At 40.5% G+C, this 18,248-nt stretch overlaps 1 non-coding gene across 1 annotated transcript; it reads left to right on the top strand.

Annotated features, from left to right (window-relative positions):
* Positions 1-16,142: 16,142 nt before the first annotated feature.
* On the top strand, positions 16,143-16,250 carry LOC112700141 (small nucleolar RNA R71). The gene has a single exon (XR_003153059.1). It is a non-coding gene; the product is annotated as a small nucleolar RNA R71 (small nucleolar RNA).
* The last annotated feature ends 1,998 nt before the right edge of the window (positions 16,251-18,248 follow it).

Genomic DNA, 18,248 nt, shown 5'->3' with positions numbered 1-18,248 from the left:
TCGCGTCAACCCCTCTTCTATCCGTTCCACGCGATCGCGCGACCCAGCGATCGCGTCAACCCCATTTCACCCCAGCCACGCGACCACGTGCTCCACGCGATCACGTGGATTTGAATTATAACCCCCTGTCACGCGAACCCTATCAGTCGCGCCCCCCTCCCGAAACCTTCTCCTCCCTCTCTTCTTCTCCAATCCAGCCACCTCCACCCAACCACCACCACCGCCACCGCCCGACGCCGTCAACCACCCAGACCCCGCTGCCGCACCACCCCTCCCCCATTCTTCCTCTTCTTCCCTCTTCTTCTTCCTCCACTGCCCCTGCCCCCTCCGCAATCACCACCACCCACCGCCGCCACCAACCGCCGCGTCCCACCAGCACCACCTCCCTTCCCCCCTTATTCCCCATACCCCGCCACTGCCCGAACCTCTGAACCACCCCTCCATCGCACCGGACGCCGCCGCAACCATCACCCAGCCGCTTTTTTTTGCCCCATTCTACTTCTTACGCCTACCAGGTTCCGACGAACGCCGCCTTTCTATCCTTCGCAGTTATTTTAAATTTTTTCTGTTTCTGTTCATCTTTAGGATAGATAAATATGCATGCTGTAGTGGATTTTTAGGTTGTTAGGTAGCTTAGGCTATGGTTAGTGGATTTAGGTCTGTTTACTTGCACCGTTCATGTTTATTGCTTTATGTTTTTGCAATCCTGCTGCTGCTCTGATGTTAGTTCATATGCTGCAAATTCTTATTTCATGTTGCTCTTTACACTTAATTTTCATGATTATATTCCTTATATGTAATTGCAAGCTTTAATTTTAATTCATATGAACTATTTGATTGCTGTTTATTTTTCAGGAATATCCAATTTTAGCCGGAATGCTGCCCAAATTTCTGTAAAACGTTCTCATTCATGTTTTGGTTTGGCATTTTGAACTCTGTTTTCCTCTGCTTTACCCAAACCATTTCATGAATGCCAAGGCAAGCTTCATTATCCTTTTTGATTTCTTGGTTCATAAACTACATCTGTGATGTTTGATTCCAATTTTTACTTCCTTTATATCTACTTGAATCAGCATCAACCTGTTTTCCTTGTTTGGTTATGAGTTACTTATAGTTCCTACCTGTGAATCCTTGTTACTTGGAATTTTTCATTATGTTACTTATCTTAACCCAATTTTTATCCTACTGACTTACTAATTCTAATTTCCTAAACTCTTTTTCAATACTAACCAAACTAATCTTTTAAAATATTTTCTCTAGCTTTTCACTTTCTTTTAACCTTCTAACCATGGCATAATGATAATTTTTCTATTTAACATGAATTCAATTACATTTTGGGTTGTGAATTTTTCTTTTGAACTTTTCACTCCTATACAATCCTTAATGCACATTTAATAAACTCATTTTCCTTATTTTATTTCTCCCTTGCCACTTTGTGTTTTCTTTGACTATATGCCTATTTGCTTTCCTATTTTTATATATCCTGGTTTTCCATTTTTCAGGATGTCTGCCTCCCAGAGGAAAGGAAAAGGCAAGGCTACTACTGGCAAGCGTAAAAGAGGAGAATCCTCCATGTCCATCATCGATCTGATGCATGACTCCTCCTGGAGGGAGAAGAACTTTACCCAACAGGAGAAAGCTGACCAGCTGCTCCCTGCCAATGATCCAGTGAAATTTGCAAACCGGTACTGTGAGCTAGAGTATCCGATGTTTGCAACCTCCAGGAACCTATACCTGGAGAGGACTCTGAAGATCCCAGGAGAACTCCAGCAATACACCACTGAGCAAATCAAACAAAGAGGCTGGTTCTTTTTGGAGAAAAATTTGGCTGAGGTGAACGCATCTTGGGTAAGGGAATTCTACTGCAACTACTTCTTGACTTCTCTGGATGCAGTACACCTAAGGGGAAAGCAGATTCTGGTCACTGAAGAGGCCATAGAGGACATTCTACAGCTCCCACCCAAGTCCGATCAGCCTGATGGTTACAAAAAAGCTGACGAGGACATGTGTTTCTTGAGGTTTGATTGGGATGCTGTCAAGGCAAGGATAGCCCTTGACCCGACTGTTTCGTGGAAAATGGGTCAGGATACCACCATGCCTAAGGGAATCAAGTGGATTTACTTAAATGATGAGGCTCGGTTATGGCATCAGATCCTGAGTAATTATGTGATGCCGAGTACTCATGAGACAGAGATTCCGGCTAGTATGATCACCCTCCTATGGTGTGTGATGGAGGGTAAGCACCTATACTTGCCACGATTTATCCGGCATTATATGGCCATGGTCTACGTCCGAGGCACTCTCCCTTTTCCCTATTTGGTGACACAGCTGGGCCGTCGAGCTGACGTGCCATGGGAGGATGCCGATGAGAGACCACCGGCTGCGGACTGTAGGAAGATCATTCCTCACAGTAGGAACTTCCTCGCTTTGGGCTACAGACCACCACCCTTCACTGCTACTGATGAGACAGCCCCACTGATGAACGGATAATTTATACGTTTTTTGGCGTTGTTTTTAGTATGTTTTTAGTATGTTTTAGTTAGTTTTTATTATATTTTTATTAGTTTTTAGTTAAAATCCACTTTTCTAGACATTACTATGAGTTTGTGTGTTTCTCTGTGATTTTTGGTATTTTCTGGCTAAAATTGAGGGACCTGAGCAAAAATCTGATTCAGAGGCTGAAAAGGACTGTAGATGCTGTTGGATTCGGACCTCCCTGCACTCGAAGTAGATTATCTGGAGCTACAAAAGCCCAATTGGCGTGCTCTCAACTGCGTTGGAAAGTAGACATTCTGGGATTTTCAGCAATATATAATAGTCCATACTTTGCCCGAGACTTGATGGCCCAAACAGGCATTCCAAGTCAGCTCAAGAATTCTGGCGTAAAACGCCGGAACTGGCACAAGAATGGGAGTTAAACGCCCAAACTGGCACAAAAGCTGGCGTTTAACTCCAAGAAGAGCCTCTACACGAAAATTCTTCAACGCTCAGCCCAAGCACACACCAAGTGGGCCTGGAAGTTGATTTTTATGTCATTTACTCATCTATGTAAACCCTAAGCTACTAGTTCTCTACAAATAGGACCTTTTGCTATTGTATTAGACATCTTGGTAGCTATCTTTGATCAGTCCTATGCTATCTTATATTAGATCTTGGTTCTTCTGGTTCCCTCTCTGGGGCCGAAGCCAATGATCACCATTATCACTTATGTATTTTCAATGGTGGAGTTTCTACACACCATAGATTAAGGTGTGGAGCTCTACTGTACCTCGAGTATTAATGCAATTACTATTGTTCTTCTATTCAATTCGGCTTATTCTTGTTCTAAGATATCACTTGTTCCTCAACTTGATGAATGTGATAATCCGTGACACTCATCATCATTCTCACCTATGAACGTGTGCCTGACAACCACCTCCGTTCTACCTTAGATTGAGTGGATATCTCTTGAATCCCTTAATTGGAATCTTCGTGGTATAAGCTAGAATTGATGGAGGCATTCAAGAGAATCCGGAAGGTCTAAACCTTGTCTGTGGTATTCTGAGTAGGATTCAAGGATTGAATGACTGTGATGAGTTTCAAACTCCTGAAGGCTGGGCGTTAGTGACAGACGCAAAAGAATCAATGGATTCTATTCCAACCTGATTGAGAACTGACAGATGATTAGATATGCTGTGACAGATCGCGTTGAACATTTTCACTGAGAGGACGAGATTGTAGCCACTGACAACGGTGATGCCCAACATACAGCTTGCCATGGAAAGGAGTAAGAAGGATTGGATGAAGACAGTAGGAAAGCAGAGAGACGGATGGGACAAAGCATCTCCATACGCTTATCTGAAATTCTCACCAATGAATTGCATAAGTATCTCTATCTTTATTTTATGCTTTATTCATTAATCATCTATAACCATTTGAATCTGCCTGACTGAGATTTACAAGATGACCATAGCTTGCTTCATACCAACAATCTTCATGGGATCGACCCTTACTCGCGTAAGGTTTATTACTTGGACGACCCAGTGCACTTGCTGGTTAGTTGTGCGAAGTTGTGATAAAGAGTTGAGATTGCAATTGAGCGTACCATGTTGATGGCATCATTGATGATCACAATTTCGTGCACCAAGTTTTTGGCGCCGTTGCCGGGGATTGTTTGAGTTTGGACAACTGACGGTTCATCTTGTTGCTTAGATTAAGTATTTTTCAGAATTTTTAAGAATGAATTTAGTGTTTCAAGGTGATGTTCTCATCATCACCAAAGCTGATTGATCTTTATCAATTTAGCTCTTGAATGTAATGTCCTACTGAAGCTTGGCTAGCCATGTCTAATTCCTTTAGACTAAAGCTTTAGACTAACATTGCATGATTCCTGGAATTCTTATTAAAAATTTTGAATCTCTTTATTTTCTTCTCCATATAATTTTCGAAAAATCCAAAAAAATTACAAAATCATAAAAACCAAAAATATTTTTTGTTTGAGTCTAGTGTCTCATTTTATGTTTGGTGTCAATTGCATGTTTCCGTTCTTCTTGCATTTATCATGTGTCTTCATTGATCTTCAAGTTGTTCTTGATGATTTACTTGCTCTAATCTTTAAATTCTCTTGTTTTGTGTGTTTTGTTGTTTCTCATATGCATTCTCAATTTGTTAGTGTCAGTAGTATAAAAACTTCTAAGTTTGGTGTCTTGCATGCATTGTTTATTTGATTTTAGTTGCATTTTGATTTTTTCTCATCATTAAAAATCCAAAAAATTTTTTAATTTGTGTCTTTTCAAGTCAATAATGCAGAGAATTGAAGATTCAGAACATACAGCAGAGGAATTACATAGAAAAAGCTGGGCGTTCAAAACGCCCAGTGAAGAAGGAAAACTGGCGTTTAAATGCTAGCCAGGGCACCTGACTGGGCGTTTAACGCCCAAAAGGGTAGCATTTTGGGTGTTAAACACCAGAATGTATACCATTCTGGGCGTTTAATGCCAAGATGGCACAAGAAGGAAGATTTTGTTTTCAATTCAAATTTTTTTCAAGTTTTCATAATTTTTCAAAATCAAATCTTTTTCAAATCATATCTTTTCAATCATATATTTTCAAAATCAATTTCTTTCCAATTTCAAATATACTTGCTAACAATTAATGATCTGATTCAACATTTCAAGTATGTTGCCTTTTCTGTTGAGAAAGGTTTAATGTTTGAATCATATCTTTTCTTGTTAGCCAAGTCATTGATTTTAAAAATCAAATCTTTTTAAATTGTTTTTCAATCATATCTTCTCAATCATATCTTTTTAAAACTATATATTTTCAATCATATCTTTTTAATCACATCTTTTTCAAAATAAGTTTTCAATCATATCTTTTTTATTTCTAATTTCAAAATCTTTTTCAAAAAACACTTTATCTCTTTCCCAATCATATTTTTCGAAAACCATTCTTCAATTTTTCAAAATGTTTTTAAAATCTTTTTAAATTTATTTTCAAAAATTTCTTCCCCTCTTCTCACATCCTTCTATTTATGGACTAACATGTACAATTCGAACTCTATCTTTCTAAGTTCGAATTCTTCTACCTCTTCCTTCTAGTTTTCTTTTTCCTCTGACACCTCAAGGAATCTCTATACTGTGACATAGAGGATTCCATATTTTCTTGTTCTCTTCTCTTTCATATGAGCAGGAGCAAAGACAAAAGCATTCTTGTTGAGGCTGACCCTAAACCTGAAAGGACCTTGAAGCGAAAACTAAGAGAAGTTAAAGCACAACTCTCTGTAGAGGACCTAACAGAAATCTTCAAAGAAGAAGACATGGCAGCCGAAAATAACAACAATGCCAACAATGCAAGGAAGGTGCTAGGTGACTTTACTGCACCTACTCCCGACTTCTATGGGAGAAGCATCTCTATCCCTGCCATTGGAGCAAACAACTTTGAGCTTAAGCCTCAATTAGTTTCTCTAATGCAACAGAATTGCAAGTTCCATGGACTTCCATTGGAAGATCCTCATCAGTTTTTAGCTGAATTCTTGCAAATCTGTGACAGAGGATTCTAAGCAGAGCCACTCTGACTTAGCAACCATGGTCTCTGATCTAATCAAAACCATTCAAAGTTTCATGACTGAAACAAGGTCCTCCATTAGAAACTTGGAGGCACAAGTGGGTCAGCTGAGTAAGAAAGTTACTGAACTCCCTCCTAGTACTCTTCCAAGCAATACAGAAGAGAATCCAAAAGGAGAGTGTAAGGCCATCAACATGGCTGAACTTGGAGAGGAGAAAGAGGCAGTGAGCGCCACTGAGGAAGACCTCAATGGACGTCCACTGGCCTCCAATGAGTTCCCTAATGAAGAACCATGGGAATCTGAGGCTCACACTGAGACCATAGAGATTCCATTGGATTTACTTCTGCCATTCATGAACTCTGATGAGTATTCTTCCTCTGAAGAGGATGAAGATGTCACTGAAGAGCAAGTTGCTAAGTACCTTGGAGCAATCATGAAGCTAAATGACAAGTTATTTGGTAATGAGACTTGGGAGGATGAACCCCTTTGCTCACCAAAGAGCTGGATAACTTGACTGGGCAGAGATTACCTCAAAAGAGACAGGACCCTGGGAAGTTCTTAATACCTTGTACAGTAGGCACCATGACCTTCAAGAAGGCTCTGTGTGACCTAGGGTCAAGCATAAATCTCATGCCTCTCTCTGTAATGGAGAAGCTAGGGATCTTTGAGGTGCAAGCTGCAAGAATCTCACTAGAGATGGCAGACAATTCAAGAAAATAAGCTTATGGACTTGTAGAGGATGTTCTGGTAAAGATTAAAGACCATTACATCCCTGCTGATTTCATAGTGGAAGTGCATGGATGAATCCATCATCCTTGGCAGACCCTTCCTAGCCACAACAAATGCTGTGATTGATGTTGACAGAGGAGAATTGATCATTCAAGTGAATGAAGAATCCTTTGTGTTTAAGGCTCAAGGATATCCCTCTGTAACCATGGAGAGGAAGCATGAAGAGCTTCTCTCAAAACAGAGTCAAACAGAGCCCTCACAGTCAAACTCTAAGTTTGGTGTTGGGAGGCCACAACCAAATTCTAAGTTTGGTGTTGAATCCCCACATTCAAACTCTAAGTTTGGTGTTGGGAGGACCCAGCATTGCTCTGAGTATCTGTGAGGCTCCATGAGAGCCCACTGTCAAGCTATTGACATTAAAGAAGCGCTTGTTGGGAGGCAACCCAATGTTATATTTATCTATTTTCTTTTGTTATTTTATGTTTTCTATAGGTTGATGATCATGGGAAGTCACAAAATCAATTGAAAAAGTAAAAATAGAATGAAAAACAGAAAGAAAAACAGCACACCCTGGAGGAAATTCCTGTTGGCGTTTAAACGCTAGTAAGGGCAGCAAATGGGCGTTTAACGCCCAGTCTGGCACCATTCTGGGCGTTTAACGCCAGAAAGGGGCACCAGACTGGCGTTAAACGCCAGGATAGGACAAGAAGTTGGTGTTAAATGCCAGAAATGGGCACCAGCCCGGCGTTTAATGCCAGAATTTGCATAAAGAGCATTTTTGCTCGCCACTTGGTGCAGGGATGACTTTTCCTTAACACCTCAGGATCTGTGGACCCCACAGGATCCCCACCCACCCCACCACTCTCTCTCTTCTTCACCTATTCACTAATCACCTCAATACCTCTTCCCCAAAAACCCCTCACCTATCAAATCCCACTATTCTCTTCACCACTCACATCCATCCTTCATAAAACCCCACCTACCTCACCATTCAAATTCAAACCACTTTCCCTCCCAAACCCACCCATAATGGCCAAATCATACACCCCCTCTCCACTCCTATACAAACCCATCTTCACTCCTTCATTTTCACACAACCTAAACACCACTTCTACCCCTTGGCCGAACCACAAAGCCACATCTATCTCATCTATTTCTTCTTCTTCTACTCTCTGCTTTCTTCTTTTGCTCGAGGACGAGCAAACTTTCTAAGTTTGGTGTGGTAAAAGCATTGCTTTTTGTTTTTCCATAACCATTTATGGCACCTAAGGCCGGAGAAACCTCTAGAAAGAGGAAAGGAAAGGCAAAAGCCTCCTCCTCCGAGTCATGGGAGATGGAGAGATCCATCTCAAGGGTGCATCAAGACCCCTTCTATGAAGTTGTGGCCATGAAAAAGGTGATCCCCGAGGTCCCTTTCAAACTCAAAAAGAGTGAATATCCGGAGATCTGACATGAGATCCGAAGAAGAGGTTGGGAAGTCCTTACCAACCCCATTCAACAAGTCAGAATCTTAATGGTTCAAGAGTTCTATATCAATGCATGGATCACCAAGAACCATGATCAAAGTGTGAACCCAGACCCAAAGAATTGGCTTACAATGGTTCGGGAAAAATGCTTAGATTTTAGTCCAAAAAATGTAAGGTTAGCATTCAACTTGCCCATGATGCAAGGAGATGAACACCCTTACACTAGAAAGGTCAACTTTGATCAAAGGTTGGACCAAGTCCTCATAGACATTTGTGAAAAGGGCGCTCAATGGAAGAGAGATTCAAGAGGGAAGCTGGTTCAACTGAGAAGGCATGACCTCAAGCCTGTGGCTAGAGGATGGTTGGAGTTTATCCAACGCTCAATCATTCCCACTAGCAACCGGTCCGAAGTTACTATAGACCGGGCCATCATGAATCATAGCATCATGATTGGAGAGGAAATAGAAGTTCATGAGGTTATATCCCAAGAACTTTATAAGGTGGCGGACAAGTCCTCTACCTTGGCAAGGTAAGCCTTTCCTCATCTCATTTGCCACCTCTGTTATTCAGTTGGAGTTGACATAGAGGGAGACATCCCCATTGATGAGGACAAGCCCATCACTAAGAAAAGGATGGAGCAAACAAGAGATCCCACTCATCATGAAATCCCTGAGATGCCTCAAGGGATGCACTTTCCTCCACAAAACTATTGGGAGCAAATCAACACCTCCCTAGGAGAATTGAGTTCCAACATTGGACAACTAAGGGTGGAGCACCAAGAATATTCTATTCTCCTCCATGAAATTAGAGAAGACCAAAGAGTCATGAGAGAGGAGCAACAAAGGCAAGGAAGAGACATTGAGGAGCTCAAGCACTCCATAAGATCTTCAAGAGGAAGAACAAGCCGCCATCACTAAGGTGGACCCGTTCTTTAATCCCCTTGTTCTTTAATTTCCTGTTTTTCAATTTTTTTTGCCTATGTTTATCTATGTTTGTGTCTTATGATCATTAGTGTCTTAGTGTCTATGCCTTAAAGTTATGAATGTCCTATGAATCCATCACCTTTCTTAAATGAAAAATGTTCTTAATTGGAAAAGAGAAGAATTGCATGAATTTTGAATTTTATAACAGATTAATTATTTTGATGTGGTGGAAATACTTTAACTTCTGAATGTATGCTTGAACAGTGCATATGTATTTTGAATTTGTTGTTCATGAATGTTGGCTCTTGAAAGAATGATGAAAAAGGAGACATGTTACTGAGGATCTGAAAAATCATAAAAATGATTCTTGAAGCAAGAAAAAGTAGTGAATTCAAAAAAAAAGAAATAATAAAGTTGTCCAAGGCAAAAAGAGTGTGCTTAAGAACCCTGGACACCTCTAATTGGGGACTCTAGCAAAGCTGAGTCACAATCTGAGAAGGTTCACCCATTTATGTGTCTGTGGCATGTTTGTATCCGGTGGTAATACTGGAAGACAGAGTGCTTTGGGCCACAGCCAAGACTCAAAAAGTAGCTATGTTCAAGAATCATCATACTTAACTAGGAGAATCAATAACACTATCTGGATTCTGAGTTCCTATAGAAGCCCATCATTCTGAATTTCAAAAGATAAAGTGAGATGCCAAAACTGTTCAGAGGCAAAAAGCTAAAAGCCCCGCTGGTGCACGAAATTGTGATCATCAATGGCGCCATCAACATGGTACGCTCAATTGCAATCTCAACTATTTATCACAACTTTGCATAACTAACCAGCAAGTGTACTGGGTCGTCCAAGTAATAAACCTTACGCGAGTAAGGGTCGATCCCACGGAGATTGTTGGTATGAAGCAAGCTATGATCACCTTGTAAATCTCAGTCAGGTAGACTCAAATGGTTATGGATGATGAATAAAACATAAAGATAAAGATAGAGATACTTATGTAATTCATTGGTAAGAATTTCAGATAAACGTATGGAGATGCTTTGTCCCTTCCGTCTCTCTGCTTTCCTACTGTCTTCATCCAATCCTTCTTACTCCTTTCCATGGCAAGCTGTATGTAGGGTTTCACTGTTGTCAATGGCTACCTCCCATCCTCTCAGTGAAAATGTTTAACGCACCCTGTCACGGCACGGCTAATCATCTGTCGGTTCTCAATCAGGTTGGAATAGAATCCAGTGATTCTTTTGCGTCTGTCACTAACGCCCAGCCTTCAGGAGTTTGAAGCCCGTCACAGTCATTCAATCATTGAATCTTACTCAGAATACCACAGACAAGGTTTAGACCTTCCGGATTCTCTTGAATGCCGCCATCAATTCTAGCTTATACCACGAAGATTCCGGTTAAGGAAATCCAAGAGATAAACATTCAAGCCTTGTTTGCTTGTAGAACGGAGGTGGTTGTCAGGCACACGTTCATAAGTGAGAATGATGATGAGCATCACATAATCATTACATTCATCATGTTCTTGGGTGCAAATGAATATCTTAGAACAAGAATAGGCTGAATTGAATAGAAGAACAATAGTAATTGCATTAATACTCGAGGTACAGCAGAGCTCCACACCTTAATCTATGGTGTGTAAAAACTCCACCGTTGAAAATACATAAGAACAAGGTCTAGGCATGGCCGTGAGGCCAGCCTCCCAATGATCTAAGAACGAACTAGACGTCCAAAGATGATCCTAAGATCAAAAGTGATCAAAAGATTATAATACAATAGCAAAAGGTCCTATTTGTAGAGAACTAGTAGCCTAGGGTTTACAGAGATGAGGAAATGACATAAAAATCCACTTCCGGGCCCACTTGGTGTGTGCTTGGGCTGAGCATTAAAGCATTTTCGTGTAGAGACTTTTCTTGGAGTTAAACGCCAGCTTTTGTGCCAGTTTGGGCGTTTAACTCCCATTCTTGTGCCAATTCCGGCGTTTAACACCGGGCAGTTTTGAGCTGATTTGGGATGCCGGTTTGGGCCATCAAATCTCGGACAAAGTATGGACTATTATACATTGCTGGAAAGCCCAGGATGTCTGCTTTCCAACGCCGTTGAGAGCGCGCCAATTGGGCTTCTGTAGCACCAGAAAATTCACTTCGAGTGCAGGGAGGTCAGAATCCAACAGCATTTGTAGTCCTTTTCAGCCTCTGAATCAGATTTTTGCTCAAGTCCCTCAATTTCAGCCAGAAAATACCTGAAATCACAGAAAAACACACAAACTCATAGTAAAGTTCAGAAAAGTGAATTTTAACTAAAACTAATAGAAATATACTAAAAACTAACTAAAATATACTAAAAACATACTAAAAACAATGCCAAAAAGCGTATAAATTATCCGCTCATCACAACACCAAACTTAAATTGTTGCTTGTCCCCAAGCAACTGAAAATCAAATAAGATAAAAAGAAGAGAATATGCAATGAACTCCAAAAAGATCTATGAAGATCAGTATTAATTAGATGAGCGGGGCTTTAGCTTTTTGCCTCTGAATAGTTTTGGCATCTCACTCTATCCTTTGAAATTCAGAATAATTGGCTTCCATAGGAACTCAGAATCCAGATAGTGTTATTGATTCTCCTAGTTAAGTATGATGATTCTTGAACACAGCTACTTTATGAGTCTTGGCCGTCGCCCAAAGCACTCTGTCTTCCAGTATTACCACCGGATACATACATGCCACAGACACATAATTGGGTGAACCTTTTCAGATTGTGACTCAGCTTTGCTAGAGTCCCCAATTAGAGGTGTCCAGGGTTCTTAAGCACACTCTTTTTGCCTTGGATCACACTTTTATTTCTTTCTTTTTCTTTCTTTTTCTCTTTCTCCTTTTTTTTTCGCTTCTTTTTTTTGTATTCACTGTTTTTTCTTGCTTCAAGAATCATTTTTATGATTTTTCAGATCCTCAGTAACATGTCTCCTTTTTCATCATTCTTTCAAGAGCCAACCATTCATGAACAACAAATTCAAAAGACATATGCACTGTTTAAACATACATTCAAAAAACAAAAGTATTGCCACCACATCAAAATAATTAATCTGTTATAAAATTTAAAATTCATGCAATTCTTCTCTTTTTCAATTAAGAACATTTTTCATTCAAGAAAGGTGATGGATTCATAGGACATTCATAACTTTAAGGCATAGACACTAAGACACTAATGATCATAAGACACAAACATGGATAGACATAAGCATGATTTTTCGAAAAACAAAAAAATAAAGAACAAGGGGATTAAAGAACGGGTCCACCTTAGTGATGGCGGCTTGTTCTTCCTCTTGAAGATCTTATGGAGTGCTTGAGCTCCTCAATGTCTCTTCCTTGCCTTTGTTGCTCCTCTCTCATGATTCTTTGATCTTCTCTAATTTCATGGAGGAGGATGGAATGTTCTTGGTGCTCCACCCTTAGTTGTCCCATGTTGGAACTTAATTCTCCTAGGGAGGTGTTGATTTGCTCCCAATAGTTTTGTGGAGGAAAGTGCATCCCTTGAGGCATCTCAGGGATTTCATGATGAGTGAGATCTCTTGTTTGCTCCATCCTTTTCTTAGTGATGGGCTTGTCCTCATCAATGGGGGTGTCTCCCTCTATGTCAACTCCAACTGAATAATAGAGGTGGCAAATGAGATGAGGAAAGGCTTACCTTGCCAAGGTAGAGGACTTGTCCGCCACCTTATAAAGTTCTTGGGCTATAACCTCATGAACTTCTACTTCCTCTCCAATCATGATGCTATGAATCATGATAGCTCGGTCTATACCCTAACTTCGGACCGGTTGCTAGTGGGAATGATTGAGCGTTGGATAAACTCCAACCATCCCCTAGCCACAGGCTTGAGGTCATGCCTTCTTAGTTGAACCGGCTTCCCTCTTGAGTCTCTCTTCCATTGAGCGCCCTCTTCACAAATGTCTATGAGGACTTGGTCCAACCTTTGATCAAAGTTGACCCTTCTAGTGTAAGGGTGTTCATCTCCTTGCATCATGGGCAAGTTAAATGCCAACCTTACATTTTTCGAACTAAAATCCAAGTATTTCCCCCGAACCATTGTAAGCCAATTCTTTGGGTCCGGGTTCACACTTTGATCATGGTTCTTGGTGATCCATGCATTTGCATAGAACTCTTGAACCATTAAGATTCCGACTTGTTGAATGGGGTTGGTAAGAACTTCCCAACCTCTTCTTCGGATCTCATGTCGGATCTCCGGATATTCACTCTTTTTGAGTTTGAAAGGGACCTCGGGGATCACCTTCTTCAAGGCCACAACTTCATAGAAGTGGTCTTGATGCACCCTTGAGATGAATCTCTCCATCTCCCATGACTCGGAGGTGGAAGCTTTTGCCTTCCCTTTCCTCTTTCTAGAGGTTTCTCCGGCCTTGGATGCCATAAATGGTTATGGAAAAACAAAAAGCAATGCTTTTACCACACCAAACTTAAAAGGTTTGCTCGTCCTCGAGCAAAAGAAGAAAGAAGAGAGTAGAAGAAGAAGAAATAAAGGAGATGGAGTTGGCTTTGTGGTTCGGCCAAAGTGGGAGAAGTAGTGTTTAGGTTGTGTGAAAATGAAGGAGTGAAGATGGGTTTATATAGGGGTGGAGAGAGGGGTAGGGTTCGGTTATGGGAGGGTGGGTTTGGGAGGAAAAGTGGTTTGAATTTGAATGGTGAGGCAGGTGAGGTTTTATGAAGGATGGATGTGAGTGGTGAAGAGAAAGATGGGATTTGATAGGTGAAGGGTTTTGGGGGAAGGGTGGTTAAGGTGATTGGTGAATGGGTGAAGAAGAAGAGAGAGGGTGGTGGGGTAGGTGGGGATCCTGTGGGGTCCACAGATCCTGAGGTGTCAAGGAAAAGTCATCCCTGCACCAAGTGGCGAGCAAAAATGCTCTTTATGCAAATTCTGGCGTTAAACGCCGGGCTGGTGCCCATTTCTGGCGTTTAACGCCAACTTCTTGCCCTATCCTGGCGTTTAACGCCAGTTTGGTGCCCCTTTCTGGCGTTAAACGCCCAGAATAGTGCCAGACTGGGCGTTAAACGCCCATTTGCTGCCCTTACTGGCGTTTAAACGCCAGCAAGGTCTTCCTCCAGGGTGTGCTGTTTTTCTTTTTGTTTTTGCTTTTTCAATTGATTTTGTGACTTCTCATGATCATCAACCTACAGAAAACATGAAATAACAAAGGAAAATGGATTAAATATAACATTGGGTTGCCTCCCAATAAGCGCTTCTTTAATGTCAGTAGCTTGATAGTGGGCTCTCATGGAGCATCACAGATACTCAGAGCAATGTTGGAACCTCCCAACACAAAACTTAGAATTTGAATGTGGGGGTTCAACACCAAACTTAGAAGTTGGTTGTGGCCTCCCAACACCAAACTTAAAGTTTGATTGTGGGGGCTCTGTTTGACTCTGTTTTGAGAGAAGCTCTTCATGCTTCTTCTCCATGGTGACAGAGGGATATCCTTGAGCCTTAAACACTAAGGATTCTTCATTCACTTGAATGATCAATTCTCCTCTGTCAATATCAATCACAGCATTTGTTGTGGCTAGGAAGGGTCTGCCAAGGATGATGGATTCATCCATGCACTTCCACTATGAAATCAGCAGGGATGTAATGGTCTTTAATCTTTACCAGAACATCCTCTACAAGTCCATAAGCTTATTTTCTTGAATTGTCTGCCATCTCTAGTGAGATTCTTGCAGCTTGCACCTCAAAGATCCCTAGCTTCTCCATTACAGAGAGAGGCATGAGATTTATGCTTGACCCTAGGTCACACAGAGCCTTCTTGAATGTCATGGTGCCTACTGTACAAGGTATTGAGAACTTCCCAGGGTCCTGTCTCTTTTGAGGTAATCTCTGCCCAGTCAAGTTATCCAGCTCTTTGGTGAGCAAAGGGGTTCATCCTCCCAAGTCTCATTACCAAATAACTTGTCATTTAGCTTCATGATTGCTCCAAGGTACTTGGCAACTTGCTCTTCAGTGACATACTCATCCTCTTCAAAGGAAGAATACTCATCAGAGCTCATGAATGGCAGAAGTAAATCCAATGGAATCTTTATAGTCTCAGTGTGAGCCTCAGATTCCCATGGTTCCTCATTGTGGAACTCACTGGAGGCCAGTGAACGTCCATTGAGGTCTTCCTCAGTGGCGTTCACTGCCTCTTCCTCCTCTCCAAATTCGGCCATGTAGGTCATGTTAATGGCCTTGCATTCTCCTTTTGGATTCTCTTCTGTATTGCTTGGAAGAGTACTAGGAGGGAGTTCAGTAATTTTCTTTCTTAGCTGACCCACTTGTGCCTCCAAGTTTCTAATGGAGGACCTTGTTTCAGTCATGAAACTTTGAGTGGTTTTGATTAGATCAGATACCATGGTTGCTAAGTCAGAGTGGCTCTGCTTAGAATTCTCTGTCTGTTGCTGAGAAGATGATGGAAAAGGCTTGCCATTGCTAAACCTGTTTCTTCCACCATTATTGTTGTTGAAACCTTGTTGAGGTCTCTGTTGATCCTTCCATGAGAGATTTGGATGATTTCTCCATGAAGGATTATAGGTGTTTCCATAGGGTTCTCCCATGTAATTCACCTCTTCCACTGAAGGGTTCTCAGGATCATAAGCTTCTTCTTCAGATGAAGCGTCCTTAGTACTGCCTGGTGCAGCTTGCATTCCAGACAGACTTTGAGAAATCATATTGACTTGCTGAGTCAATATTTTGTTCTGAGCCACTATGGCATTCAGAGTATCAATCTCAAGAACTTCTTTCTTCTGATTCGTCCCATTGTTCACAGGATTCCTTTCAGAAGTGTACATGAATTGGTTATTTGCAACCATTTCAATGAGCTCTTGAGCTTCTGTAGGCGTCTTCTTCAGATGAAGAGATCCTCCAGCAGAACTATCCAATGACATCTTGGACATTTCAGACAGACCATCATAGAAAATACCTATGATGCTCCATTCAGAAAGCATGTCAGAAGGACACTTTCTGATCAATTGTTTGTATCTTTCCCAAGCTTCATAGAGGGATTCACCTTCCTTCTGTCTGAAGGTTTGGACTTCCACTCTAAGCTTACTCAATTTTTGAGGTGGAAAGAACTTTGCCAAGAAGGCATTGACTAGCTTTTCCCAAGAGTTCAGGCTTTCTTTAGGTTGTGAGTCTAACCATATCCTAGCTCTGTCTCTTACAGCAAAAGGGAATAGCATAAATCTGTAGACCTCAGGGTCAACCCCATTAGTCTTGACAGTGTCACAGATTTGCATGAACTCAGCTAAAAACTGATGACGATCTTCCAATGGAAGTCCATGAAACTTCCAATTCTGTTGCATTAGAGAAACTAATTGAGGCTTAAGCTCAAAGTTGTTTGCTCCAATGGCAGGGATAGAGATGCTTCTCCCATAGAAGTCGGGAGTAGGTGCAGTAAAGTCACCCAGCACCTTCCTTGCATTGTTGGTATTGTTGTTGTTTCCGGCTGCCATGTCTTCTTCTTTGAAGATTTCTGTTAGGTCCTTTACAGAGAGTTGTGCCTTAGCTTCTCTTAGCTTTCGCTTCAAGGTCCTTTCATCCAGCCTCAACAAGAATGCTTTTGTCTTTGCTCCTGCTCATATGAAAGAGAAGAGAACAAGAAAATGTGGAATCCTCTATGTCACAGTATAGAAATTCCTTGAGGTGTCAGAGGAAAAGAAAATAGAAGGAGAGGTAGAAGAATTCGAACTTATCAAAAGAGATGGAGTTCGAATTGTGCATTGAAGAGTAGTGTTAGTCCATAAATAGAAGGATGTGAGAAGAGGGGAAGAAATTTTTGAAAATAAATTAAAAACATTTTGAAAACATTTTGAAAAACACTAATTGATTTTCGAAAACCAAGAGTGGAAAAGAAATCAAGTGATTTTTGAAAAAGATTTTGAAATTAGAAATCAAAAAGATATGATTGAAAAATATTTTGAAAAAGATGTGATTAAAAGATATGATTTAAAAGTTATGGTTTTAAAAAGATGTGATTGAGAAGATATGATTTGAAAAACAATTTGAAAAGATTTGATTTTAAAAAAGAAATGACTTGGCTAACAAGAAAAGATATGATTCAAACATTAAACCTTTCTTAACAGAAAAGGCAGCATACTTGAAATGTTGAATCAAATCATTAATTGTTAGCAAGTATCTTTGAAAATGGAAAGAATTTGATTTTGAAAAAGGTTTGATTGAAAAGATATGATTTGAAAAAGATTTGATTTTGAAAGATTTTGAAAACTTGAAAAAAATTTTGCATTAAAAACAGAATCTTCCCTCTTGTGCCATCCTGGCGTTAAACGCCCAGAATGGTGCACATTCTGGCATTTAACGCCCAAAGCTCTACCCTTTTGGGCGTTAAACGCCCAGCCAGGCACCCTGGCTGGCGTTTAAACGCCAGTTTTCCTTCTTCACTGGGCGTTTTGAACGCCCAGCTTTTTCTTATGTAATTCCTCTGCTGTATGTTTTGAATCTTCAATTCTCTGTATTATTGACTTGAAAAGACACAAATTAAAAATATTTTTGGATTTTTAATAATGAGGAATAATCAAAATGCAACTAAAATCAAATAACAATGCATGCAAGACACCAAACTTAGCAGTTTGTATACTACTGACACTAACAAAATGAGAATGCACATAACAAAACACTCAAGTCAAGAGAATTCAAAGATCAGAGCAATGAAATCATCAAGAACATCTTGAAGATCACTTAAGACACATGGATGAATGCAAGAAGAACAGAAACATGCAATTGACACCAAACTTAACATGAGACACTAGACTCAACAAGAAACATACAATATTTTTGGTTTTTATGATTTTGTAATTTTTTTTGGATTTTTCAAAAATTAAGTGGACAAGAAAATAAAGGTATCAAAATTCTTAATGAGAATTCCAGGAATCATGCAATGTTAGTCTAAAGCTTCAGTCTAAAGAAATTAGACATGGCTAGCCAAGCTTCAGCAGGACATTGCATTCAAGAGCTAAATTGATGAAGATCAATCAGCATTGGTGATGATAAGAACATCACCTTGAAACACTAGAATTCATTCTTAAAAA

The sequence above is a fragment of the Arachis hypogaea genome, chromosome 6, assembly GCF_003086295.3.
Source record: "Arachis hypogaea cultivar Tifrunner chromosome 6, arahy.Tifrunner.gnm2.J5K5, whole genome shotgun sequence".
Taxonomy (NCBI): Eukaryota; Viridiplantae; Streptophyta; class Magnoliopsida; order Fabales; family Fabaceae; genus Arachis; species Arachis hypogaea.
The sequence above is the reverse complement of the archived record's forward strand: the minus strand, read 5'-3'. Positions and strand labels throughout refer to the sequence as shown.